The 26057-nt window shown below is 49.5% G+C and overlaps 1 protein-coding gene across 1 annotated transcript in view; it reads left to right on the top strand.

Annotated features, from left to right (window-relative positions):
- Window positions 1-5710, top strand: part of MFNG (MFNG O-fucosylpeptide 3-beta-N-acetylglucosaminyltransferase) — a 36670-nt gene extending 30960 nt beyond the window's left edge. The window contains exons 9-10 of the transcript XR_002733588.1: window positions 3498-3612; window positions 4155-5710. The gene's annotated coding sequence lies outside the window, so the exon portion shown is untranslated. The remainder of the gene's footprint in view (window positions 1-3497; window positions 3613-4154) is intronic.
- The last annotated feature ends 20347 nt before the right edge of the window (window positions 5711-26057 follow it).

Raw genomic sequence — 26057 nt, 5'->3', positions numbered from 1 at the left:
TCTTTCTTTTCTTTCTTTCTTTCTTTCTTTCTTTCTTTCTTTCTTTCTTTCTTTCTTTCTTTCTTTCTTTCTTCTTTCCTTCTTTCTTTTTCTTTCTTTCTTTCTCTTTCTCTTTCTTTTCTTTCCTTCCTTCCTTCCTTCCTTCCTTCCTTCCCTTTCCTTTCCTTTCTTTTCTTTTTTCTTTTCTTTTCTTTTTGAGATGGAGTCTCGCTCTGTCACCCAGGCTAGAGTGCAGTGGCACGATCTCAGCTCACTGCAAGCTCCACCTCCCGGGTTCACGCCATTCTTCCTCAGCCTCCCGAGTAGCTGAGACCACAAGCGCCCGCCACCACTCTTGGCTAATTTTTTGTATTTTTAGTAGACACGGGGTTTCACCGTGTTAGCCAGGATGTTCTTGATCTCCTGACCTCGTGATCCTCCTGCCTTGGCCTCCCAAAGTGCTGGGATTACAGGTGTGAGCCACCGCGCCTGGCTTTTTTTTTTTTTTGAGACGGAGTCTCGCTCTGTCGCCCAGGCTGGAGTACAGTGGTGCAATATCAGCTCACTGCAAGCTCCGCCTCCCAGGTTCACGCCATTGTCCTGCCTCAGCCTCCCGAGTAGCTGGGACCACAGGTACCTGCCACCACTCCCAGCTAATTTTTTGTATTTTTAGTAGAGAGGGGGGTCTTACCGTGTTAGCCAGGATGGTCTTGATCTCCTGACCTCGTGATCCGCCCATCTTGGCCTCCCAAAGTGCTGGGATTACAGGTGTGAGCCACCACGCCCGGCCTCACTATTTCAAAAGGCAGTTAATCCATGCTTCTTCTGATTCGCTGCCCAAATTGGGTGCCCGTGATTTTCTCCTCCTCTTAGGGCTGTCCAGGGTACACCATCTTCCTCCCCAGCCCCTTGAGATTCAGAGACAGAGTTGCCCAGAGATAATTTTTAAAGCTCCCCAGGTGATATCAAGGTACAGCTTAGTGTGGGACCGACTGCCCTGTAATGATCATCCATGATCTGCCTTGTCAGCTGTACATGCATTTGTTTCTTCTTTGTTCATTCATTACTAGCATTTATTGAATACCTATGCTAGGAGCTGAGAGTACATACATGTTATTTACCTAATATCTTTCTTTACATGGACGCTTTTGTATCTAAAGACATTTGTTTTAAATATTAATAAATGTGATGGGTCAGATACAATCAAAATAGATACATAATTCTTACAGAAGTTCATCGCTATTATCTAAAAATTACCCTGATCGTTTACTAGTGTTATTCACACGACCTTTTAGGAAATAATGAGTTCATTCATTCCTCATTCACTCATTCCTTCCTTCATCCATCCCACATATCCTGAGTCTCTCTGGCAGTTCATACTCAATGACAGGCACCCTCCCCTGCCCCCTGCTGGAAAATGCTCAGTGTCTACCTGCCACCCACAGTCACACTTCCTGCTGCTGGAACAGGAATGGAGCTGTTCCCAGCTTCTTCGGGCCTTTAGGAAGCACAGTCTTAGAGCGCTGTGCTCCTCCCACAGGTGCTCACCCTTTCCTTCCCTCCAGCCAGGCAGTCCTGGAGGTGTGTGTGGGGAATGCTGCTACCTGGCTGGATCCCGGCTTGGAGTCCCAGTGGACAGTGCAGAACATCACCAGCAGGGGGCACTCATGCATCACCACTGGCTTCTCACCTGGGCCAGGGCAAGGCAAGCCTGGCTGGAAGGTTAAGATGATTGGGGTGCCGCTGGGGGGTACCAGGCCAGGCTTGGGAGGGGCCTTATGGGATAAAAGGGCATGAAAGTGGGCCCCTTGCACTCAGATTCTGAGAAAATCCTCCCCAGCCAGGGGGAGGAAAAGCGCACAGCACATCTCCTTACCAGACTTAACAAACATGACCATCTGGGGGACAGCAGCCATCAGTTAAATAATCCTGCCGTTTGGTGAAGGACAAGGTTGCCTCTCGGCACATGCTGGTTCTTTGTAGGGAGAGGAGTGGGCCGGAGAGCAGGACTTCGGGCCAATGGGGGCTCTCCTGGGGACGGGCCCCCCTAATCCCACCTCCAGCCCAGCCAGGAGAAGACCAGTCCAGGTGGCCTGGGCCTTCTGCAACTGTCCTTTACCAGTCCCTTGGGCCTCATGTTCCCCTTCTGCAAGATGGGACTGAAATCATTCCCACCCTACCTGTTTCTCCTGGGAGCATGAACGTGGAAGTGTGTTGCCAACAGGGGAGAGCCGTCTAAACAAAAACAAGGGAATCTAAAATGGCGCTCGCCCGCCCCCCACCCGCCACCCCCTTCCTGCTCCGGAATTTGTGTGCATTTGTAATCTGTGAGTCTGCCTCATTGTGCGTTGCTGGACCTGATGATTAGGTGCAGTGGTGGTTCTGGCCTTGCCCTCTGATGGCTTTTCCCTAATTGGTCTAATCTGTATTTTCACGCACTCACTGGAAAATGAGAAGAGCCGCCAGCTTCTCTGAGGAGCTGGAATGAGGCGTGAACCCTGAGAAGGGTTGGGGGAGGTTTGCGGCTCCTGCCATGGGGGCTGGGGAGGTCGCAGGAAAATGGTAGACTGTCCTTGTTCTTGGGTTCTCACAGTCCCTGGGCGAGGAGGGGCACGAATGGAGGTATGGGAGGCGAAAATGTACTGAGGGCCTGCGTACCTGGGAAAGGAGAGGTGGGGAGAGGAAACCCTGACTGGGGTTGGCTCCCGGGGGCAGAATGTCTATCCAGGGGCAGGAATGGGGGCACCCAGGCAGAGAGATCCAGGGGGCAGAGTATGAGCATCTCGGTGCCCAGCTTCTTGTGTTTCTGCGGCTTTCTCTGGGATAGGACAATTCTGTGGACATCTCTCTGGATTTGTCGCGACTTTGGGAGGACAGCTCGGTGGGTGTCTGAGTCTAGTGTGTTGTCTGTGTGTATGAGTGCATGAGTGTGTATGCGTGTGAGTTGTTGTGACCACTGGTGGCTGCTAACTCTCTGTTGCATTCGGCTTCCAGCCTCTGCAGGGTTTCCTTGCTGAACCTCTGGGGATCCTGCCTTGGGACAGAGGTGTCTAATGCAGCTGGGGGCGGGGGTGGGGCTAGCCTAGATAGAGGCTTAAGCCTCTACTACTGGGGTAAAGCGATTACCAGTGTGTGTGTGTGTGTGTGTGTGTGTGTGTGTGTGTGCGCGCGCGCGCCTTTAGTGACTGCGGAATCCTCAACCACCCTGAGAGGGTCCAAATACTTGCCCGTGGCCTTCCCTCCCTTTCCTTGCCATGATTCACGCCCCCTGCCCCGCCCCCACCGCAGCTGACCTCGATACGTGCATTTACTCTAAGACGCTGTGCTCTGAAATCGCTTCTCCTCCTCGGAGTTCTCTGGCTCTGATGGTGAAATTTCCACTAGTGTCAGAGGGGAGACAGTTTGGGATGTGGGGAGCTTCTTGATGCTGCCTTAGTGACATGTACAAATTGGGACCCTTGACCTAGTGTTTGACAAATGAATCACTTACAATCACCACTTATTTTTACTTGCATCAGCCTCACCAAGACGAAGAGCTTTGGGTGGTTCCTCCTGGCGCCAGGAGCCCCTACGTGGGGTTAATGATGATAAGAGAAGTGAGTGTGACTCAGCGGATGGAATGTTCCAACACTGGTGAGTAAATTCAGTTTCCTATAACAAACAGACAATAAGGAAATTAGGTTCTCACCGTGAACCCGAGAATGGTGCTGATCCTTAATAGCCTCTCCTGTGTAGCAGCTCTTCCCAGATCAGCCGCCCTCTGTTGCCCATTTCACAGATGAAGAAACTAAGGCACAAAGAAGTAAAGTAATTTGCTCTGAGATTAACCAGTTCACGGAGCAGGGATGTGAGCCCAGGCTGTCTAGGGTCCTTGCCAAGTACCCAGCCACTGTGCCCTGCATTGCAGGGCAGCCCCACACATGGTCACGGTGTGGAATTCACGGTGTTTCCTGCAGCAGAACCGCAAACCTTAGTCTTACCGGGGAGCTTCTTGCCAATGACTTGATTTCATATGGCAGAGAAAGAGGAGGACAGGTTTAAAAGAGGCTTTTACTATACCCAACTGGTATTCGCTTCATGTGTCTGTTCTCTGTAGTTTGTAAATATTCTCCGGCTTCCCCTTGATCTCTACAGCAGGGCACGCTGTCCATGACAATATTTTGCTTTCTCAACAGTGCTCGTATCACCAGCTCGAGCCGCAGCCGTCTGCATGGAGCACCGTTGACATTGCAGCCGAGCGACCCGCTCCAGGTCCGGCAGAGGCTGACTCACAGCGTCGCGGGACTGGGAATGGAACACTGGTCTTTTGGGCATCGTGGACATCATACAGGAAGGCAGAGAGGCTGGGGGTGCATCTGTAAAATGGGGGTGTGAGAGGCAGGGGCACAGCAATACCTACCTCACAGGGTTTGTGTATCAGTCAGGGCTTATTTCCCATTGCTGAGCAGAGGCTGGAAATATCGATAAGAGTGGTTTAAACCATATCCAGACTTCCCACTCTCTCACCTAACACAGGTCAGGGGGTAGGCGTCCTGGGTTGGTGGGGGCCCCAGTGGTGTTTTCGGGGACCCAGGCTCCTCTCTTTCAGTCCCACCCACCTTAGCAGCCAGCTTCCATCCTCAAGGTCACCTCATGTTCCAAGATGGCTGCTGGGCCTCCATCATCACATCTAACTTTCAGCAGAGAGTGGGCACACACTAGCCCAATGTTGCTTTCTGTCCTACTTGATAACTTACACTTGGCCCTCATTGGCCACTCCTAGCTGCAAGGGAGGCTGAGAAACAGAACCTTTTGGCCAGACACGTTGCCATCCAAGTGTTTGTTGTAAAGGCAAGTTGGAGACGGGATATGGTAGGGGCGCCCCACAGTCTCTGCCACGGCACGCCAGTAGACTCCTGTGCATCCCAAGGTGCAACCTGTCTGTTTGTCCAAGCGCTGTGACCGTTTCAGCCCAAATAGCCAGATAGGTGAGGGGAAAGGAGTCCCACAGGCAAGCACTGGAAACCCGCCCCGTCAGCTGATTGTGAGTTCAGGATTTTATTTCTCCCTTAGTATCCCGTGGCAGTTCCAGCCTTGGGGAGGGAGGTTCTGTGGACAGTCATGAAGGGGTCTAAGAAGAGAAGGAGAAGGCTACCAGGCACGGGGCTGTGCCCTGCAGGTATGTTCCGAGAGGAACTGTGGCGATAGTGGCAGTATAGTCATCTGGCACTGCAGGCATCGCTCTGAGTTGGGAGGTCTGGGTGGCCCATCTGGGAGGGCAGGATAGAGGCACCCCAGGGTCCTGCGGATGTGGTGACCTGCAGATGGCAGGCTGCCTGGAATGGCCTCCTGAGATTCTGCGGCAGGGCCAGTGACCAAGCCCATGCTCCTGGTTCCTCACTCTTTCTGCTGGGCCCTGGGAAAGCGTCACGAGGGTTGTGACAGTGAAAGGGAACATTGAATCAGGAAGGAACATTCGCCTCCATTTTCCCATTGGTCCTCTCCACATTGGGTATGGTGGGCAGAGATTGTCATCCCCATTTTACAGATGGGAAGACTGTGCAGGTGCAGAGGCTGAGGGAGGCTAAAGAATGAGGTGGAAGGCACATGGTGGCAGAGCTGGGCTGGGTCCCTGCGTCCTTCATTCCTGAGGGGGTTGGGGATGGCCTGAGTGCATTTCCTAATGTGGTACCTTTTCTTTTTTACTTTAACTTAAAAAAAACTGAATATAGTTTACATACAGAAAAGCAAAGAAAGTGCATGGGTTTTAAGTGTTTAGTTTGTTGATATACATACATTTATCAAACATGCCCAGCTTTCCAAAAAGGTCTCTTTTGGTCAGGCGCGGTGGCTCACGCCTATAATCCCAGTACTTTTAGAGGCTGAGGCAGGTGGCTTACCTGAGGTTAGGAGTTCATGACCAGCCTGGCCAACATGGTGAAACCCCATCTCTACTAAAAATACAAAAAATTAGCTGGGCGTCTGTAATCCCAGCTACTTGGGAGGCTGAAACAGGAGAATCGCTTGAACCTGGGAGGCAGAGGTTGCAGTGAGCCGAGATCCCACCATTGCACTCCAGCCTGGGCAACAAGAAGGAAACTCCACCTCAAAAAAACAAAAAACAAAAACAAAACCCCTAAAAGGTCCCTTTTGTGTCCCTTCCCAGTCACTGACCTCCCGTTCCACAAAGGTAACCACTTTTCTAACCCCTTTTGCTAGAAATTGTTTTTTCCTGTTCTTATACCTCAAATAGATTCATAAAGTGCGTTCTCTTGCTTCTTGGACTTAGCATAAGCCTTGTGAGGTTCATCTGGGTTGTGGTTCGTATGTCAGGAATCGATCCTTTTTTATCGCTGAGTGGAGCTCCACTGTGGGGATAGACCAGAATTGTTTATTCACTCACGTATTGATGGACATTTGGGCTGTTTTCTGTTTGGGACTAAAATTAGCCGTGAGAATTTGTGTTCATTGTATACACATAAGCTTTCATTTCTTCTTTTCTTCTGTTTTTTTTCTTTTTTCTTTTTTTTTTTTTTTTGAGGCAGGGTCTCACTCTATTGCCTAGGCTGGAGTGCAGTGGCAAGTGGCACAATCTTGGCTCACTGCAGCCTCGACCTCCTGGGCTCAAGTGATCCTCCCACCTCAGCCTCCTGAGTAGCTGGAACTATAGGTGCATGCCACCACACCCAGCTAATTTTTTTTTACGTTTCTTTTGTGGAGATGGGGTTTTACTCTGTTGACTAGGCTGGTTTCAAACACCTGACCTCAAGTGATCCTCCTGCCTTGACCTCTCAAAGTATTGGGGTTACAGGTGTGAGCCAGTGTCTGCCTGCTTTCATTTGTCTTATGTAAATACCTAGGAATGGAATGATTAGGTTGTAGAATAGATGTTTATTTAGTTTTTTAAGTGTCTTAGTCCCTTCCTCTTGCTACAACAAAATACCTGAGACTGGGTAATTCATATAAGAGAAATATATTTCCCATGGTTCTGGAGGCTGGGAAGTCCAAGATCAAGATGCCTGCAAATTCAGTGTCTGCTGAGGGCCTGGGATTTCTTATTACATGCTCACATGGTGGAAGGGACAAAAAGGGATGAACAGGTCCCTTGAACCTCCTGTATAAAACCATGATTCCCATCCAGAAGGGTTCCACCCTCATGGCTTCATCACCTCCTAAAGATCTCATTTCTTAGTCCTCTCACATTGACAACTAAGTTTCAACATGAGTTTTGGAGGGGACACATACCTTCAAACCATAGCAGGAAGAAACTGCCAAACAGTTTTACAAAGTGGCTGAACCATTTACACTCCCACTCACTGTATAAGAGAGTTGATCCTCATCCTTCCAACGTTTGATGTTTTTGTTCTTTTAAATGTTGCCAGTCTGGCGAGTGTGAATGACAGCTTGAGGTAATTTCAAGTTGTGTATCTCTGCTGCTTGCTCTTGGCTGATGTCTTTTTCAAGTATATATTGAGCATTTTGATATTCTCTTTTGTGAAGTGCCTGTTCATATCTTTTGCCCACTTAAAAATTATTTTTTTTCTTATTGATTTGTAGGAATCCTTTACTTATGCTGGCTACTAGTCCTTTGTCACATATATGTATTGAGATACCTTTTCTGCATACGTGGATTGATTTTTCTTTCTCTTGATGGTGTATTTCACTGAACATAAGTTTTTCATTGTAATGAAGCCCAATTTGTAATTTTTTCCTTTTATGTCTAATGCTTTTCATGTCTTGTTTAAGAAAGCTTTGCCTATCAAAGTGGAGTGCTTTTAACAAGTGACTCTCCCTTGCCTCACCCCATCTCGCTGCTCTGTCTGCCTCCTCATGCCCTATTAGATCTGCCTCCCAGCCCAGTGCTCCCAGAAGCAGGAGTGGGGAAGGTGGAGATGGTATGGGAGATCTGTGGCAAAGTGAAAGGCAAAGCCTAGATTACCCCCTCCCCAGGACAGGAGATCTGTATCTCCCACCCTCTTCCTTCCCCTGTACAGATTTGGGTTTATGCTGCAAGATTAAAGCCAAAGAGATTAAAAGATTACCTCTGGCCAGGAAGGCAAATTCTGCCTCTTTGCTCTTGGAGCTGGTTAGGGGTGAATGGGGGAGGAAGGAGGGCGGGTGGTGGCTGTGACAGAGCCGCCTCCACCTCCAGGTCCCCTCCTCTGACTTCCTGCTGAGAACCCGTCCCCCTGGTAGACTGAGGCCTAGGCCACCCTCACTGGGTATGGCCCTGGGCACAAGCTCACCTTTCTGGGCCTCAGCTCTTAAGATGTGGAGTGCTGAGGAGGCTGAGCTGGATCAGTGACACCAACACGGGCTCTAGTGGGTTCTGAGTGTGGCCCGCCAGTGTTTGAGCATCAGTCAGTAACTTGTTACAAATGCAACCTCGGGCCCTTCCCCAGGCCTACTGAGACAGGAACTCAGGGGGCAGCAAATAGGGTTTGAAAAGCCTCCAGCGAATACACACGAAGGTCTGAGAGCCAGTGTCTTTAATAATGATAACGCTTGATAACATTTAGAGCATTTAACTCTATAATCCCCAGTGACTCTTCTAAAGAATATGTGTCTATTGATTAGCATGCAGGTCCTGTAAGTCACCCTGCTTTGCACATGAGGAAACTGAGGCACAGAGCGGGGAAGCAGCTTGTCCATGGTGAAACAGCTACTAAGTGGCAGAACCTGAACTTGGACTGGGGAGGCTGGCCCCAGCGGCTGAACTGCTAACTACTGCGCTGTGTGGCGTCGCGTTCCCAGGGCCTTCACAGACACCCACAGCCTTCATCGGCTTCTCCAAGGGGCGGGGGGCTCCAAAAGGCTGGTCTCTAAAAAGAGTCCCTGGTGCTCAAGGCCCTTTCCTGGCCTCCTTCCAGAGCTACTTGAGATCTGCTCGGACAAGGAAGGGCACCATCCTGCTTCCTCTCCTGGTCTTTGGGGGCTGCTAGAAAACCCCATGGCTGAGGCTGTGACAGAGACACACAGTGCTAGATGTCTCGGAGATTCATCCATGCCTCAGGTCCTATTTCCTCACTCAGTATTTAGTGAGCCCCAGCCAGAGAGGGGTAGAGGCTGGCAGAAAGCTGGAAGCAGAGAGAAGGCAAAAAGGGGACGAGAAAACCTTTCTATTAATTTTATGATCCTCTCTGCTAGCCCCCTCCTGCTGCTAGGGATGGTGAACTTCCCCCTCTCCCGTCGATGCTGAAAAGTGATCAAGGAACAGCCACGGCAGAGAAGAGGGAGTTGATTTATTGGGCAGCCCCAGGAGCAGGAGTGAGCGTGCAGGCTGGGAGGCAGCCATCCATCACGGCTCCTTGGAGAGCGGAGAGGGCCTTGGCGCCCAGCTCCACTGCCTGCTCCTGCCCGGCCCCCACCTGTTCCCCCACTGGGTCACCTGCCCTGCCCTGTTCTCTGCCAGGTCACCAAAGGCCCTGCTTTCAGGGAGGAGACCTTGCCTCAGAAGCTTTGGGGCCACCAGCACCTGCGTCCCGCTCTTTCCTTCCTCAGTTCTCTTGGGCCTGCAGCACCTTTGTACCTTGGAGTGAGGTGGGTAGGGAGGAAGGACCCCTGGAGAGGACCCTGGGCAAGTCCCTTCTCTAGATCTCAGTTTCCTCATCTGTAAAATGAGGGCTTCAGCCCAGCCCAGCCCAGGCAGCCTCCCAGGGCGGGTTGTAGAGGGGAATGGTGTGGCTGTGAGCTGAGAAATGTAAGGCTGTAATGAGGCCCTCGCCTCTTATGGCTGTATTCGTGCATGTGTGCTGGGCTGCGGGGGCGCAGGGTCTCAGTGCATGCTTTGCATGCCACGCCTCTCTGTATGTGCAGGTGTATTCACCTGTGCGTATGCACAGCGAGTCCAAGCTGCTGATGCATGTGTGGTACATGTGCGTGCGTGTGCGTGCGTGTGTGTACGTGTGTGCAACTGCACTGAGAGCTGGGAGTGGCAGCTTCCATGTAGCTCCTCCCCTGCCTACCTGGGAGGACCCCTCTGGAGGGGTGGTGGGGGCGTGGCTGGGTGTTCATGCTGAGGCCCATCCAGCTGGTTATTTATTGATTAATTCTGCTGCCAGCTGATGAATGCCAAGCCTGTGCCAGGCGCAGGCCCTGGGCTGATTTACATAATTAAAAACCATCAGTAACAAAGCCAGACCTCACCCACCAACTGCTTCCTCCAGCATGACAACAGGCTGGGCCTCTCTCCAGCACCCCACCCTGTCCTCTGTACCCCAAGGTTTTCTTGCCTCTGCCATCCCTCAGCCTCCCTGCCTGCCCTGCTCTGTGACACCAGCTGTTGTCCAGTCGGTGATGGAGAGAGTACAGCATCGTAGGATTCTCCGGTCACTGACTTCGAGATTCTATTAGTCGGTGGCTCTGAGGTTCTTTGATGGAGAGTCTCAGATTATAAGATTCAGCCATGAGCCTCCCAGAATGTGATTTTTCAAGAGTCTATTACTCTATGTGACAAAGGGGAAAAATGTTTGTTCTTAGCAGCCCTGACTGCTTTCAGAGCCCAGCTTTCCGTGGAGGCTGCCATGGTGGGTTGGGCGTATCAGCCACTGCTTTCCAGAAGGAAGAGAAATTTGTTGCTGCAGAGGGTAGGGTGGGTGCTGCAGGGATCTGGGCAGAAGGAAGGGGGACCCAGAGACAGCTTGGGGGGGCTAGACAGAGGGATACTGATGGTGGTGCCGTCCCTGAGAGGACTTGGAAACCTCCGATTCTGTGGAGTGTGTGTCAGTCCCTTCCCACGTCTCACCTTCAGGATCCTCCGAGAAGGCTTGTGCATGTAGAGAGGCAGTTTGGGGTGGTTGGATCACAAGATCAGGACATCGAGACCATCCTGGCTAACACGGTGAAACCCTGTCTCTACTAAAAATACAAAAAAATCAGCTGAGCGTGGTGGCGGACACCTGCAGTCCCAGCTACTTGGGAGACTGAGGCAGGAGAATGGCATGAACCCGGGAGGCGGAGCTTGCAGTGAGCCCAGATCGGGCCACTGCACTCCAGGCTGGGCGACAGAGTGATGCTCCATCTCAAAAAAACAAAACAAAACAAAAACAAACAAAACACAATGTAGAGGGTGCAACTGCTGTGGAAGACAGTTTAGCAGTTTAACAGTTTCTTAAAAAGTTAAATATAGGGCTGGGTGCGGCGGCTCACGTCTGTAATCCCAGCACTTTGGGAGGCCTAGGGGGGTGGATCACTTGCGGTCAGGAGTTCAAGACCAGGCTGGCTAACATGGCGAGACCCTATCTCTACTAAAAATACAAAAATTAGCCAGGCGTGGTGGTGGGTGCCTGTAATCCCAGCTACTCGGGAGGCTGAGGCAGGAGAATTGCCTGAACCCGGGAGGCGGAGGTTGCAGTGAGCCGAGACCATGCCACTGCACTCCAGCCTGGGCGACAGAGCAAGACTCCATCTCAAAAAATAAAAAAAATAAAAAAATAAAAAAAAGTTAAATATAGAATCACCATGTGATCCTGCAGTCCCACTCCTAGACATGTAACTTAAGGGACTGGGAGCAGGGACTGAAACAGATACATGTCCACCCATGTTTGTGGCAGCCTTGTTCACAATAGCCAAAGGTAGAAACAGCCCAAATACTCATCAACACAGGGTGGACTAACAAAATGTGGTGTAGACATGCAGTGGAGTATTATTTAGCCTTAAAAAGGAAAATTTGATGCATGCTACAACATGAGTGAACCTCGAAAATATGCTAAATGGAAGAAACTGGACATAAAAGGACAAATATTGACCAGGTGCAGTGGCTCATCCCTATAATCTGAGCACTTTGGAAGGCCAAGGCAGGTGGATCACTTGAGGTCAGGAGTTCGAGATCAGCCTGACCAACATGGCGAAACCCTGTCTCTACTAAAAATACAAAAATTAGCCAGGCGTGGTGGTAGGTGCCTGTAATCCCAGCTACTCAGGAGGCTGAGGCAGGAGAATCATTCGAACCCAAGAGGCGGAGCTTGCGGTGAGCGGAGATCGTGCCACTGCACTCCAGCTTGGGTGATAGAGTGGGACTCCATCTCAAAGAAAAAAAAAAAAAAAAAGAGGACAAATATTGTATGATTCCATGCATAGAAAGTACCTGGAATGGTGAAATTCATAGAGATAGTTGAACAGAGGTTACCAGGGGCGGTGGGGAGGGAGAATTGGGGAGTTATCATTGAGTGGGTACAGAGTTTATGTTGGGGATGATGAAAAAGGCATGGAAAGGCACAGCGATGATGTTTGCACAACAACACGAATGTACTAAATGCCAGTGAACTGTGCATTTAAAAATGATGAAAATTGGCTGAGGGCAGTGGCTCATGCCTGTAATCCCAGTAGCACTTTGGGAGGCCAAGGTAGGTGGATCACCTGAGGTCAGGAGTTTGAGACCGGCCTGACCAACATGGTGAAACCCTGTCTCTGCTAAAAATACAAAAATTAGCTGGGCTGGTGGCACACACCTGTTATCCCAGCTACGCAGAAGGCTGAGGCAGGAGAATCGCTTGAACCCAGGAGGTGGAGGTTGCAGTGAGCCGAGATCACACCATTGCACTCCAGCCTGGGTGACAGAGCGAGACTTCATCTCAAAAAAATAAATATATAAATAAATAAATGAAAATAAAAATAAATAAATAAAAAGAGAAAAAATGGTAAGCTTTACGTTGTGTATATTTGGTCACAATTTTTTTTTTTTTTTTTGCTTGTGTTTTGTTTTGAGACAAGGTCTGGCTCTATCACTCAGGCTGGAGTGGAGTGGCACAATGTTTGGCTCACTGCAATCTCTGCCTCCTGGACTCTGGACTCAAGTCATCCTCCAACTTCAGCCTCCCAAGTAGCTGGGATTAGCTGGGATTACAGACACGCACCACCATGCCTGGCTAATTTTTGTATTTTTTTTGTAGAGACGGGGTTTCACCATGTTGCCCAGGCTGGTCTTGTACTCTTGGGCTCAAGCGGTCGGCCCACCTTGGTCTCCCAAAGTGCCGGGATTATGGGTGTGAGCCACCACGCCCAGCCCTTTATCACAATTTTTTTTTTTTTTTGAGACGGAGTCTCACTCTGTCGCCCAGGCTGGAGTGCAGTGGCCGGATCTCGTCTCACTGCAAGCTCCGCCTCCCAGGTTTACGCCATTCTCCTGCCTCAGCCTCCCGAGTAGCTGGGACTACAGGCGCCCGCCACCTCGCCCGGCTAGTTTTTTGTATTTTTTAGTAGAGACGGGGTTTCACCGTGTTAGCCAGGATGGTCTCGATCTCCTGACCTCATGATCCACCCGCCTCGGCCTCCCAAAGTGCTGGGATTACAGGCTTGAGCCACCGCGCCTGGCCTATCATAATTTTTTAAACAAGGTTTTGTGTCACTGAGAGTGATGATTCTGTTTGCAATCCTTCTGTCTTTTTTTTTTTTTTTTCTGTTCACCATCGTGCCTCCAGGCTCTGTGTTCCCAACACACGGTAGATCCTTAATCATTGTTTGCTGAGTGGACAAATGGTCCGGCTGGCACCATGGCAAGCTAATTCGGCCAGCCGTTCATGTTTCCTATCCAGGCAGCTTCTTTCCTTGCACTCTTCATCTCCCCAAAGCCAATAGCCCCTTGCTAGGCTGCAGGTGGTCAGCGATGGCACCCGAAAATGCCTGTTCTGGGATTTGCGGATTAGACACAGCCTCAGAAGTGACAAAAAGGTGATTTCTCATGGAAGCATCCTTCCAGTACCCGTCAGAAGAGGAGACATCCCACACAGCACACTCAGGAACTGGCAAGTTGTCCAGACAAATGGCCGGGACCCTGCTTTGGTTGTATTTAATATTTCACACTCGAGAGGATTCCTTCTTGTTTGACAGCAGTATTTGGATGTGGTTTTTAAGATGTTCATTGCTGTGTCATTGATTTCTTCCCCTGAGCAGTGGACAAAAACAACCAGTACTGGGATAGAGTCAGGCTGTCGGGGATCAAGAAGTTTGCCCCACAGTTGATCAAATGTGAAAATTGTGCTTTAGCTTCAAGGCGACAGAGGCAGGATATTGAAGATGCTGACTGTGTCATTGAGTCATGTTTCTTAAAATCAAAGGAATGGTTTTCAATGGCATTATTGTGTCATACAGAGACTTTTTGTTTTTTTTTGAGACAGGTTTCACTCTAGCCCAGGCTGGAGTACAGTGATGTGGTAATAGCTCACCAAAGCCTTGAACTCCTGGGTTCAAGTGATCCTCCCGCCTTGGTCTCCCAAAGTGCTAGGAATACAGGCGTGAGCCATGGTGCCTGGTAGAGCAAGATTTAAAAAATTAAAAAAATATTTAGGTTGAGTGTGGTGGCTCATGCCTGTAATCCCAGCACTTTGGGAGGCTGAGGTGGGTGGATCACTTGAGGTCAGGAGTTCAAAACCAGCCTGGCCAACGTGGCGAAATCCCATCTCTACTAAAAACAAAAACAAAAACAAACAAACAAAAATTAGCACATGCCTGTAATCCCAGTTACTCGGGAGGCTGAGGCACGAGAATTGCTTGAACCTGGGAGGTAGAGGTTGCTATGACCCAAGATTGCACCACCACTGCACTCCAGCCTGGGTGACAGAGTAAGACTCTGTCTCAAAATAAAATAAAATAAAACAAAATAACAAAACAAAAAAATTAAAAAATTTTTTAAAAAGCAAGATTAAAAAGATTGAAAAAATCTTGCCCCCATTTCAAAAAACTTGACATGCACATTTATTCCACAGTGAGAGTTGCTCAGGTTGGAAAAGCAGTTTTGTTCTTCCCATCTCTTCTGACAGCTGGCTAAAACGACGTCCACCCAGTGGCCTGGGTTTAATTGTAATGTTCTCAGTTTCTCTCTGTGCTGCATGAAGATTGGGAGGCACATTGTTGCCCACCAGCTGCTCGCTGTGAATAAGTGCCGAGTGCTGGCATTCTGGAGCAGGTGCCTCTATCCACATAGCAGTGCCCTTCCTGGCAGCCCACATGGTGGGCACTCTGCCGGTCCGGTTCCCAGAGTCCCTTTCCAGCTCACAAAGTATTCATTAACTTACCCCGTAAACATCCTCCCTTGCAGCATCACTGTTATGTGATGAACAGGACTCAAATACATAGTGGTACCCATTTCCCTCCTGGATGGATGGATCAAGTTGCAAGTTAGGGAAAATCAAACTACAATTGGTTTAATAAATAACAGTGCATTCCTCAGAGTACAGGTCTGTCTGCTGTAACAAAAGCCAAAATCGCCATGATTTGAATAAGATAGACATTTACTTCTCTGTCAGTGACAATCTGAACATAATGTGACCAATGCTGAACGGGTGCCCCTTTTATTACCCGTTTTCCTCAACCTGCAGGTGGCTTCACCATCTGGTTTATGATGGCTGCTGCAGCTCCTGCCATCACATCTGCATTTCAGCCCATGGAAAGGGCAGAAAAACAAAGGGAAGAATGCACCTTTTCTTTGGCGGGCTTGAACAGGAAATTGCACAGCTCATTTCTGCCCTCATTTCATTGGCTGGAATCCAGTCATGTGGCCATGCCCATGTGCATGGTAAGCTGGGAAATGTAGTCTTTGTCTAGGCAGCCATGGACTCAGCTAAAACTATTAATATTACTGTAGAAGAAAGGGATAGTGGATATTGAGGGACAACCAGCAGGCTCTTCATGAATTAAATGAAGAGAGATGAGCCCCCACTGTTACTAAGCACTGTTTTAGGTGGTAAGGATACAGTAGTGGGCAAGATGACAAACATCCTGTTTCTCCCAGAGCTTACATTCAAGTGAGAGGAGAACCTGGTGTCCTGGAAGCCAGAAGGAGAGCGTTTCAAGGAGGAGGGAGTGACCAGCTGAGTCTATTGTAGCTGATGAGCGCGTCAGAGAGAGGCAGGGTGAATGTCTGGCCATTGGAGTCCCTGGAGACCTTGACAAAGTCATATCAGTGACATGGAAGGGCAAAGCCTGGGGAGTCTAGTACCTAATGCATAGGAATTGGGGTGAAAAAAAGGCAGCTCTTTGGATGTATCTTCTTTCTATTAAGGAAAGGAGAGAACTGGGGATGTGCTGTTGAGACAGGTTTTCTTTTTTTCTTTCTTTTTTTTTTTGACAGAGTCTTGCTCTGTCAGCAGGCTGGAGTGCAGTGGCTCAATCTCAGCTCACGGCTCACTGCAACCTCTGTCTCCCAGGTTCAAGCGATTCTCCTGCCTCAGCCTCCTGAGTAGCTGGGGCTATAGGTGTGCATGAGACAGGTTTTTAAGATGGAGAAATGGCAGTACATTGCATGTGGTTATGATGGGAATGATTCCCTCCTGGAGAAGGAAAAATGAAAATGCTGGAGGGCTGGGCACAGGGCTCATGCCTGTAGTCCCAGCTACCTGGGAGACTGAGGCAAATCACTTAAGCCCAGGAGTTTAAGACCAGCCTGGGCAACATGGCAAAACCCTGTCTCTACAAAAAATACAAAAAAAAAAAAAAATTAGCCAGGTATGGTGGCATACACCTGTAGTCCCAGCTACTTGGGAGGCTGAGGTGGGAGGATCACTTGAGCCCAGGACCAGGAGTTCAAGGCTATAATGAAACATGATGGTGCCACTGCACTCCAGCCTGGGCATCAGAGACCCTGTCTCAAAAAAAGAAAAATGAAAATGCAGGAGAAAGAGGAGAAAGAGGGGTACACACTGCAGGAGTGCCCTCCTTAAGGAAGTAAGAGGGCTGGGTATAGGGCACAGAGGAGGTGGACCTTGGTGAGGGGCAGAATTGACGAGTCAGCCTCGGAAAGAGGAATGTAGGTGTTGGTGGAGCCTCTTTGGATAATTTCTGCTCCGTCAGTGAAATGGGAAGCAAGGTCATGGATGTCTTGAGTAAAGATGGGGAAGAGCGGTAGGAAATTTTGGGGCAGAGGAGGTGTGTTTCTGCTGCAGGGGTTGGGGCTTCCTCACATGACAACAAGCCTCAAGGTGGGACAAGACAGTTTCCTCAGTGGGCTCCGGCATCACCACCAGCATTCCAAGCAGGAAGAAAGTGGAAGAAAGGTGGGGCCCCACTGGTTGTGTCTCATGTCTTTTAAAAGAAAAGGAAAAAACTTCTTTAGAAATGCACCAGCTGCTTTTTGGTTAGATCTCATTGGTCAGACTGGGTCACATGGGTATCCCTAGCTGCAAGGGAGGCTGGGAAATCAGGAACCAGGATCTCAAGACTGGCTTAGAACAGGGTGCACTGCCTCCTTGAGGGTTCCATTAAGAGAAAGATGGGTTCGCTAAGAGAAAGATGGGGGATGTGCCTGCCACCCAAGTCTGATATGTCCTGTTCACCAGCAGCTTTGCTCATCTGCTAGTGAAATATCTGCTGGCATGCACATGTGAGAATTATGGACCTTCCATATTGTTTGCCATGAATTTCAAGCGCCCCTCCACCAGTAATGTTACTTGCCAATAGCCTAACCTGTTTTCTCTGACTTGTCACTCATTGTGTGACTAGCTTTATAAGTGTCTTGGCAATAGAATGGCTTGTACCTGGCTTTTCTACATGGCACACCACTTTGAATAATACCTCTGTGCTTTTGGTCGCTTCTCTGCCTTTAGTGATGGAAGTCATCAATTTTGTACTGGAAAGTTTTATTTTGTGCTTGTTCTAAAAAAATTACAATGGTTCCCTGGAGTGATACCTTGTTTTGTAGGGGAAAGATGAAAACATTTCAAAGGCTTCCAGCCACCACCAGCCACCTGAGATAAGAGAGCCCACACTGGCCAGAGGTATGATGCGTCTCCTCTTTCAGGTATTTAGGGTTGCACTTTCTATTTTTACTTTTCTTCTTTGTTTGTGCAAAATCATACATTTCCGAACCAGCACATTCCACAGGCATATAAAAATCCTACTTACCACTTATGATTGTGTTGTATTCTGAATCATAGAATTTTTGTTAATATTTTCATCCCCACTTTGATGTTTCAACAATCATTTTGCCTTATCCATCCATTTTTGTCATTTGGGGCTTAACACGACAGGGAACACATAGGGCCAACTCTGTGCTGGGCACTATTCTAGGTGGTTTTTTTTTTTTTTTTTTTTTTTTGAGACAGAGTTTCGCTCTTGCTGCCCAGGCTGGAGTGCAATGGCATGATCTTGGGCCACTGTAACCTCTGCCTCCCGGGTTCAAGTGATTCTCCTGCCTCAGCCTCCCGAGTAGCTAAGATTACAGGTACGTGCCACCACACCCGGCTAATTGTTTTGTATTTTTAGTAGAGATGGGGTTTTACCATGTTGGCCAGGCTGATCTTGAACTCCTGGCCTCAGGTTTTGGCCTCCCAAAGTGCTGGGATTACAGGCGTGAGTCACCACACCCGGCTCTAAGTGCTTTTTATAAATACTGTGGTGGTTTTAAAACATGACCCCAATTTTGGACACTCTTCCTGTTGATGGGTGGGGTCTTTGTCTCTTCCTCTTAAATGTGGGCTGGACTTACTGGCTCGATTATAATCAATAGAAAACAGCAGAAGTGATGTTTTGTCATTTCCAAGGCCAAGTGTTTTCCTCCTGGTTCTCCTGGGATGCTTGTTCTGGGGGAAGCCGGCTGCCGTGTAATAAGCTTGGCTCCTCTGGTTATGCTATGCTGCAGATAGCCACTTCAGTCACCAGCTCCAGCAGAGCTGCCAACCGATGGCAGGCATCAGGTGCCAGCTGTGCGGGTGAACCGTCTTGATTGCACCCATCCCAGCTGAGCTATCAGATGATGGCAGCTCCAGCAGACATCTGAGGCCAACTGCATGAAAACCCTAAGCAAAAACAACCCAGCTAAGCCCTTCCATTCTTGACCCACAGAATTTTGAGCAAAATAAAGCAGCTGTGCCTTTTTTTTTTTTTTTTGCACCACTAGCATTTCTAATTAGCAACGATCACCAGAAGACATAGAACTCATTTAATCTCCATTTCTCAGATAAAGAAATTGAGACCCAGAGAGATTAAGCAACTTGCACATGTTCTCAGGGAAGAGATAAGAAATGAGTACAGTTGATTCTAATATTCTGCCTCTTGACAATAATAAGGGGGAAAAACGCAAAGTTAACAAGTGGTTATGCAAAACATGTAAAAATGTGCCAGCCAGGCTCAGGGCTGTTTTGAAATCCATTGTTTTTCTTTTTGTTTTTGGAGACAGGTTCTTGCTCTGTTCCCCAGGCTGGAGTGCAGTGGTACGATTGTAGCTCGCTGTAGCCACACCTCCTGGGCTCAAGTGATCTTCCCACCTCAGCCTCCCGAGTAGCTGGGACTACGGATGCATACCACCGTGCCTGACTAATTTTGTTTTTTGTTTTTGTTTTTTGGTAGAGATGGGGTCTTGGTGTGTTGCCCAGACTGGTCTAAAATTCCTGAGCTGGATGATCCTCCCATCTTGGCCTCCCAAAGTGCTGGGATTATAGTTATAAGCCATGGCATCTGGTTTCCTTTGGACCCATTTTGCATGGGTGGACTGTATAGTACACACAGCACCTTTAAGAACTGAGAAATTCCTGCAAAAATCACAATTAATTTCACATTTCAAATTTGCAAAACATCAGTAAATGAAATTCTAACAACCTTTCTTCTTTCATCTAAAACCTCCAAACTGCCCGGGGATCATCACAGTTTTGAGACCACACAGGGGAAGCTCTGACCCCTTAACTCTTAGCATTTTAGGTCATGGAAGCTCAGAAGTTTCCTGGTGAAAAATATTAGAGCCGTAAAATTAAAGGACATCAAATTTAACTGTTGGATGCCCCTTGGAGTCCATCGCATCTAACCTTCCACCCAGGGCAAGACAAGAAAAAACATGTGTGAGTGAAGCAACCGTTTGATGTGATGGTCTGAGCAGCTGCGGCAGACAGCTTGTGATTAACAAGGAACTGCAGAGAAAATATGGACATCAGATCACAGGGCTCAGGTGGTCACTGAGGCCAGGGACGGGGCCAGCCTCAAGGGTATGTAACCTGCACAGTCGCTCAGGGCTTCCCACCTGGAAGGATCCCATGCTTGATTTAATGCTCTGCTATTGCTGTCTTGAAATTCATAATAAATTTTTGAGAAAAGAGTCCAGAGTCCAGTATTTTCATTTTTCTTTTTTTTTTTTTTTGAGACGGAGTCTCACTCTGTTGCCTAGGCTGGAGTGCAGTGGCGCGATCTCCACTCACTGCAAGCTCCGCCTCCTGGGTTCATACCATTCTCCTACGAGCCTCAGCCTCCCGTGTAGCTGGGACTACAGGCGCCCGCCACTGCGCCCGGCTAATTTTTGTATTTTTAGTAGAGACGGGGTTTCACCGTGTTAGCCAGGATGGTCTCGATCTCCTGACCTTGTGATCTGCCCGTCTCGGTCTCCCAGAGTGCTGGGATTACAGGCGTGAGCCACCACGCCCGGCCTAGTATTTTCATTTTTCACTGAGCTTCACAAAATCAGCAGCTGGTTCAGTCTGGGGAGGTCAGGGGCTGGTTCAGGAATGACTGTTTCAGACAGGTGAGCAGGACAGGCAAGACCTGGGGGCTGGAAAACTCCACCAGTTTGGGAAGCAGTGGCTTGCCCAAGATCACCAGTCAGGAAGCTGTAGCACAGGGGTTTAAACCTAGGCCTCTCGAACTCCAGGGCCTGTGGTGTGTTTTTTGAGTCCGAGTTTTGCTCTTATAGCCCAGGCTGGAGTGCAATGGCGCAATCTCTGCTCACTGCAACCTCCACCTCCTGGGTTCAAACAATTCTCCAGACTCAGCCTCCCGAGTAGCTGGGTTTACAGGTGCCCACCACTACACCCTGATAATTTTTGTGTTTTTGGTAGAGCTGGGATTTCACCATGTTGGCCAGGTTGGTCTTGAACTCCTGACCTCAAGTGATCCACCTGCCTTGGCCTCCTAAAGTGTTGGGATTACAAGTGTGAGCCACCTTGCCCAGCCTGGCCTGTGGTCTTAAATACTTTACTCTCCTGTCTCCTGGGAAGGACCTCACACCTGAGCTGCTCTCCTGACTATTCTTAAAATTGTGGCTTTCTCTTCCAAGAAGCCTTCCTGGATTGCTCCAGCTCAGTTGTGCTCACCACTCCCTCTTTCCTTCATTCTTCCTTCCCACAGTCCTCATGCCCACCCCTGTTTCCTTTCCCCACTCCTCTTGTCTGGCATCTACCATGACCTCCAGGCCCCCAGGCCCATTCTGATGGGGACTCACCTCCCAAAAAAGAAGTCTTGGGCTCAGTTCTCTTGCTGCATACCGAATACAGACTCCATGGTACAGCTTTTTTTCACCTTCTAACTCTTAGAGCTGGGCTTCTGCCTCAGTTTCCCTGCCTAAAATGAATTGTGGGATGATGGGAATCAGATGGGCCTGGTTCACCTCCTGCTCTACCATCACCCCAGTGCAAGCAGCTTCACCTCTCCAGGCCTCAGTTTTAGGCCTATCTGTTAAGTGAAGGAAGCCCCACCCTAACCAAGTGACCAGGGTTAGTTTCACCAGTGATGCATCCTGTACCCCCGACACGCAGCAGTGACAATGTACTATACCTCTGGGCTGTTCTCCCCCACCGTGACCCATATTAATGATAAGAAGTCATCAGACAGGCCAGGTGTGGTGGCTCACAACTGTAATCACAGCACTTTGGGAGGTCGAGGTGGGTGGATCACCTGAGGTCACGAGTTCGAGACTAGCCTGGCCAACATAGAGAAACTCCGTCTCTCTTAAAAATACAAAACTTAGCTGGGCATGGTGGCGCACGCCTGTAGTCCCAGCTACTTGGGAGGGTGAGGCAGGAGAATCGCTTAAACCCAGGAGGTGGAGGTTGCAGTGAGCCAAGATTGTGCCATTGCACTCCAGCCTGGGTGACAAGAATGAAACTCTGTCTTAAAAAAAAAAAAAAAAAAAAAAAGGCAAGCATCAGACAAACCCAAATTGAGCAACAGTCTACAACATATCTGGCCCTTCAAAACTGTCAAGGTCAAGCAAAGCAAGCGTAGTACAATAAACTGTCCCAGGCTAGAGGACTAAGGAGACATGATGGCTAAATACGATGTCGTGTCCCAGATAGAATCTGGGAACAGAAAAAGAATCCGTGGAAAAACAGGTAAATCTGGATGAAGGCTGGAGTTTAGTTAATGGTAATGCGCCAATGCTAATTTCTTAATTTTGACAAAGGTACCATGGTTATATAAGATGCTGGCTTCAGGGGAAGCTGGGTGAAGGGTATCTAGGAACTCTCTGTGCTATCTTTGCATTGGTTCCATAAATCCAGAATTATTCCCAAATAAAACATGTTTTTTTTTTTTAGTAGAAAAATTAAAAATTAGAATTTATTAAAGTAAGTTTAAAGCTTTATGTAGATAAATGGGAAGTGATAAATACATTTTAAAAAATATTTATTTATTTTTTTTTATGATTATACTTTAAGTTCTAGGGTACATGTGCATAACGTGCAGGTTTGTTACATATGTATACTTGTGCCATGTTGGTGTGCTGCACCCATCAACTCGTCAGCACCCATCAATTCGTCATTTATATCAGGTATAACTCCCAATGCAATCCCTCCCCCCTCCCCGCCCATGATAGGCCCTGATGTGTGATGTTCCCCTTCCCGAGTCCAAGTGATCTCATTGTTCAGTTCCCACCTATGAGTGAGAACATGCGGTGTTTGGTTTTCTGTTCTTGTGATAAAACATGTTTTTTTAAAAAGTCCCTGCACTGCTGCTGTTGCTGTTGTCTGGCCAGGGTCCCTCCCAGTTCCTCTGCTGACAGGTCCTCTCCCTGGTTACAAGGGGGGAGGGTACCTGACCCAGGCTGGGTCACCCTGGCCACAGCGATTGGTCCAAGGGATAAGCATGTGACCCATGCTGGGCCAATCAGAGTCCTTTCCTAGAATTGTTCAGCTTGGAATGGGAAGAGAAGCTCTTCCCACTCTGGCCATGAATCTGTCAGGAGGTAAGTGTGGGCCTGTGGAGGCTCCCGGTTCTCCTGCAACAGGGACAGTGGGCCAGAGAGAACTAAAGCACAAAGAGAGGATGTTGATGGCATTCAAGATGGCCTCCTCCTCCTTCCCAGTCTTCCTCAAGGCACCCTGCCCTGTTATGGGAATCAATATATCACCTTTGAGTGTAATCCAGTTCAAACTGGTTGAAGTTGGGTTTCTGTCACTTACAACCAATGAGTCCTGGGGACTGATGACATGCTCTCAGGTTGTCATGAGGACATGGTGGCATGTCTACAACCTGGCACAGGGGAGCCACCCCTACATGGTGAGGGGTCTTGTTATCCTCTCCAAGGAGTCTGGGAACTGCCCCGAACTCCAGCCTGCATGGTTGTGGCCCTGACACAGGCTCCCCTCCTGGTCCTACTCAGCCCCTGGTAGGAAGGAGAGGTCCTGCTTCAAAGGAGCCCACTTGGTTCACAAATCCCTTCCCATCTCCAGGCCCCGCTCCAGCCTCCTCCAGCTCCTGGATGTGGGGAGCTGGGGTCTTGGCTGTGACCAGAGCTGGGTCTATGGCGGAAGAGAGGGGAAGTCCCTATTACTGCCCTGGCCAGACCTGGCAGAACCAAGGCACAGCTAGGTGTCAGATGCCAAGGCTGTGCCAGTGCTTGCTCTGAGAATGAGTTGTGATGGGCCGTGTGAGCTGGAGTTCCATGACCTCCAAGCATGAGGGCAGATGGAAAGCAGGAGATGAGAGAAAATGGGGAGATTTTGGAGAAACCAGTCAGAACTACTAGAAGGATCTCAGTGAGACCAAGGCCTTTTCTCTGGCCCACTCTCACTGCCCCCTCCCAAAGCTTCCTCCACACCTTGCCCCTTCCAGGCGCCCTGCCTGCGTGCTCCTCCCACCTGTCAGGCAGGTTCCTGGAGCGTCTCTTCTTGTGTGAAGATTTCCTTTGCCCAGTGCCCACCCCCGGCCCCCGGGGCAGAGCCGACTTCACCGACCTTCCTGCTCACCTATCCGTTTCCTCTCCTCATGCTGGCCACTCCCTTTTCTTTTCTTCCTTCATTTGTTCATTCAGGCATACACTTGATCATTTTCCTTAGCAAATATTTTTGGAGTGCCGTCTGCATGCCAGACCCTGAGCACACCGAGGTGAAGGGGACCCACCTGCCTTTGCCTTTGTGGCAGCGAGGGAGAGAGGAAGGCCTTGGTTTAGCAGGCAGAGCTGACAGGAGCCCAGGTGGCATCCAGATGGCATCCAGGTAGCATCTGGGATTTGGGCCTGAGTAACTTGGTAGCAGCCAAACAAACCATCCCTTCCGCATGGAGTCTTGGGAATATATACTGTGCACCCCCCTCCTCAGGGACCATCAGTCCCCCAGATTCTACACTGAGAGAACCTCAGGAAAGGCACGATTCTGGGAAGTGACAAGTGATCGTGGGGCTAAGAATGGGGCTTTGAGCCTAAAATATCCCCAGTGTCTCGTGGCCACAGCCTGGCTGCATCAGCAGGAAAGCCTGGGGGAATCATCGCCTCTTCTTCACTGTGTGATCCTGGTTAAATTGCTTAGTCTCTCTGAGCCTCCTCAGTCAAATGAGAATAACAGAAGTACCTCGTAGATTGTTGTCATTATTCACAGAGACTTTAATTCATGTAGAGCACATGGCACCAAGCCTGAAGGAGAGTAAACACCTCCTTTTTGAGCTCTTATGATTTTAGGAAGAGTGTGGCCAGGCTGCAGAAAGCTCCAGATGCCAGTGTAAGGAGCTGGCGCTTTACCCTACGGAGTCAGAGACTAGGAGCTTTTGAGCAGAAAAAAAAGAACATGAAGAAACCAGCCAGTCAGCTCCTTTCCAGCCCCTGCAGCATCTGGAACCTCGGAGCCGGCAGCAGGTCAGCAGTGACAAGCCCAGCCATGAGGCCGGTGACCTCTAGCTCCCAGGAGCTGCCAGCTGCCCCAGTTCTGGACCCAGGCAGCAGCCTGCCCCCACCCCCAGCATCTCCCTGGACGGAGCCAGATAGATGGTTTAATAATGCAGGCTGCCGGGTTGACCTCGTGGCCGCTGAGCCAGCTGAGGCTCACTCCACTCCCTCTGCTGTGGCTCCCGCAGAATCCCAGGACGGCAGAATTCCAGAGCTCCCTGCAAGGGTGCTCAGATCCAAATGGCAGCCGCACAACAGTGCGGGGTGCAGTGGCCTCTGGCTAGGGGACAGAATAAGTCAGGCAGATGCAGAGATCTGAGCCTTCCTCCCTCCTCCTCCAGCTCTCCCGGGGTTGTCTCAGAAGTCTCCTGGTTCAGAGAGCTGGGGGGTAGGCAATCTTCCGTGGGGCCGTACACACTCGGCAGATCCCACTTCTGTTGGAGCAGGCCTCGGGGTTGGGGGAGGGGTGGACACTCTCAGTCTGGCCCTTGCACCATTGGGTGGGGCAGTTCACCAGGACCCTCTCCAAGCACCTGTTGTGACTGGCACAGATCTGGATTAGATGGTTGAATTGGCTGAAAATGGCTCACCTTCTAGTGGAGGCAGCCGGTATGTCAAAAGGGTTATCCCCTATTGTCCTCTTGTCCCCTCCCTGTCTGACAGCACACTCCGGGGCTGCTCTACCAAGACTGGTGGGGAGGCAACCTGGCAAACCTCACCATCCTGTTATCTCAGCCCCAAGCCAGGCAAGCGGGGTGCCATCAGCACCTCTCAAAGGGTTCTCTGGGGTCTGTCCCATAACTGGGTCTCTGGACCAACGGGGATCCACCTGGACACTTCAAAGTATCTCCCAGAGTGTGACCCTGGCCTCTGGTCCTCACAGGCACCCCCTCATTGGGGCCACACCCTTGGCCACCCTTGACTCTTGTCCAGCCCTAGGGTCTTTGTGCACATTCTTCATGCATCATGAGCCTTGAGCTGCCCTTGGTCCATAAACAATGAAGACCATAGGCTCTCAGAATCATGGACTCCTAAGGAATCAGGCCATCCTGTGTTGGCCACCACTCCTCTAGATCTGTTTTCATCTTTGCTAGTCTGCATGCAGAATACAGAACTTCCTCAACTTCCCCAAATATCATTGATAGATCTCAAATCCACTGGCTTTTGATGGTACCTCCCTCCTGGGCTCCACCCCCTGTGTGGTCCCTCACTACAATGAATGGGTCAGATCCGTGGAACTAACAGGAAAGCAAAAATGAGTGTTACTTCTGAGGACAGGTCATAAGAGACACAGGCTTCCTACTTGTTCTCA

Source organism: Piliocolobus tephrosceles, chromosome 19 (genome assembly GCF_002776525.5).
Source record: "Piliocolobus tephrosceles isolate RC106 chromosome 19, ASM277652v3, whole genome shotgun sequence".
In the NCBI taxonomy this organism is placed as follows: Eukaryota; Metazoa; Chordata; class Mammalia; order Primates; family Cercopithecidae; genus Piliocolobus; species Piliocolobus tephrosceles.
The sequence above is the reverse complement of the archived record's forward strand: the minus strand, read 5'-3'. Positions and strand labels throughout refer to the sequence as shown.